This window comes from Mandrillus leucophaeus, unplaced genomic scaffold (assembly GCF_000951045.1).
Source record: "Mandrillus leucophaeus isolate KB7577 unplaced genomic scaffold, Mleu.le_1.0 Scaffold817, whole genome shotgun sequence".
NCBI classification, from domain to species: Eukaryota; Metazoa; Chordata; class Mammalia; order Primates; family Cercopithecidae; genus Mandrillus; species Mandrillus leucophaeus.
Window position 1 is genome coordinate 420,826 of NW_012108886.1, and position 2,715 is coordinate 423,540.

A 2,715-nucleotide genomic window follows, 5' to 3' on the forward strand; every position below is an offset into this window, starting at 1 on the left:
AGGGATTGGGGGCATGATAGTAACTGAGACAAATGAGGTCCTTGCTCTTGTGAATTCATATTCCAGAAGGAGAATAAAAGGAGGAAAATAAATAAACAAACAATCAAGATAAAGTTAAGAAATGATAAGTGAAATTTAAAGAAGGAGAAGAAAAGAGGAAGAGGAAGAGGAGGATAAAGAAAAAAAGGTTAATGTGTGAAAAGTAAAGGGAATCAGATATTTGGATAAGCTTATACCAAGTGTTCAAGGGTGTCCTCTCTGAGAACATGGTATTTAAGCTGATATTTAAATAGCAAGAAGAAACCAGCCATGTGAGTGAGTAAATGAGAGAAGAACAATCTAGTCAGAGGGATCAGCAAGCCTCTCTCATAGAAATGAGCTTTGGGTAACCGGAGACAGCAAGAAAGCCAGTGTGGCCAGAGTACAATAAGCAAGAAAGACATTAGAGGTACTATTATATTGTAGGTTAGACAGTGGGAGAGAAAGAGCCAGAAGCCAAAATATACTTAAAATCCTGCTTGGCACACAGTAATAACTCAATAATATTAGCCAGTTTAGTTGCTAGTATTGTCATGTTATAGTTTTATTTGTTATTTTCTTAGAACTAATAAATTACTTTTGAATTAATAAGTCAATGTCTGAATAGAAATGAATATGAATGCTCCTGGGAAATGGAAAAATCAAAGCATAGAAAAATTGAGGAACTTACTAAGGTTCATTTGCCTCTTGGGCATAGGAAAATTGAAGAACTTACTAAGGTTTATTTGCCTCTTGCCTAGCAGAGACATATAAGGCATCCTTAGAAGGATTGAAAGTAGATATTGGAGATAAAATCATAAATTTGATGTCGCTTTCAGGGTGGCACAATTAACTGTAATATGAAGTCAAAGAAGCTTCGAGCTTCAAAAGAAGGACAACCAATGTTTTCTGTATGTTGACTGGAGGCAGAGAACATTGCTTGTCATTAAAGTAGAGTGTAATCAGACTGCTACAGACTGATAAGCTTCCATTTCCTCTTTTTCTGTCACCACACCTTGCTTTTCTCCTGGAAGAACCCTCTCCCCTATTTTTAGTATTTGTGATTTTAGTGAGATGGCATCTTCTTCATGCCTAGTAATTTGGAACACTTGCATGCCTTAGGCCATATTGATGAGTTAAAAGAAAATTTTGTCATACAAGTCGGTTTTTGGTTATGTTTTGTTTTGTTTTTTATCATAAGCAAATTCTGGACCTTGGATGAAACTACTTGAGAAAACTACCCTCTTCAACTAGCTATGATATAACCCTAAGGTTGGCATGCACTTTGTGGCCTCATGGAGAGACAGCTCCAGCTTATAACTGGAGGTAAAGAAAGAGGTCAGGGCCTAAAAACAGAGAACAACTACTGAAGACGTTGAGGAGTATCTGGATCCCACTTTGCTTAAATACCACTCTACTGTCTCATTATTAAGGCAAAACATTAATTACTTTTATACTTAAGCCCATCTGAATCAGCTCTTCTGTCACTTGCAAAGAAATGAGACTTTGTTGAAAGACATGTTTTAAAAGATGGATGGTATCTGGGCATTTAAATAAAGATTAGAGAAAACATCAAATTACCTAACTACTACTAACTGCTACAAAAATGTAAGATGGCTTTGTTATATAGCCTGCCAGACTTTAGATTACTTTTGTTGGCTTTACATATATGTGTTTTGGGATTTTTTGTTTGTTCCTCCTTTTCTTCTTAATATAGAAGACATGATATGTCTGTATGTTGACTGAACTCTACTATCCATTTCCCTTAGGCACTTTTCCCTGATAACCTCTGAGGTTCTCCAATCAGAGCTTTGTCAGCCTGAAATGCAAAGCAAGCTATGTCAAAGCAAAAACTTCACCAAAGTTAAACAAGCAAAGGAGACTTTATTCTAGACTATTGCAATAAGGAGAGAGGCAGAACTCGGTCTGGAATTAATTCCACTGGAACAAAGGGCAGGAGAGTGCCTGGGTGGCATCAGGGAAAGGGAGATCTTAGGCCATCTGTGGTTGCTAGTTGGCCTTACCCAAAGAAGAAAATGAAAACATTCTTTCTCATATCTTTGTGACCAAAGGTAGTTTTACAACATGGAGCAAGAAGTCCACCTAATTCAGGTTCCTACTCTCCCGTGGAAACTATGGAAATAGGGGTGGTATCTCAGTTAATATTTACATTTCAAAGAGCTAGCACCCTGGTCCTTGAAAAAAATCTGTCCTAGGTAGAAAGGGAACGTTAAAAAGATTTACATCTCAAAGGGGCAGAGAAAGAATTTATACTTTCAAGTTTTCTAAGAAAAATGCTCTAAGCAAAGAGTCAGAGCTTAGAGTCTGTAAGAAACCTAAGTTTTGTCAAGCTGAGAAAAAACATTAAGGCCCCCTTAGTCAAGCAATGTGAGATATGCTGAATGTTCCCCCAAGCACTGTCTTTGTGTGAGCAACTGCATAAATGGCTCGGGCACCTCTTTGGATTTGTTCAGTTGTAAAGCTATTGAGACTTTCAGACTCAGTTCTCTGGAAACATAAATCAGCGCCACTCTGGCTGAGACTCTCTATCAAGATTAGGCTGGTGACAAGGACAGCTTGTCCTCCGTAGATGGAAATTCTCAAACCATTCCACTTGTAAAACTTAGAAAGTAACTATCTTTCAGGGCTGTTGCAAAGATAATAAAAGCACATAAAAACCCCAAACATGGTAATGGA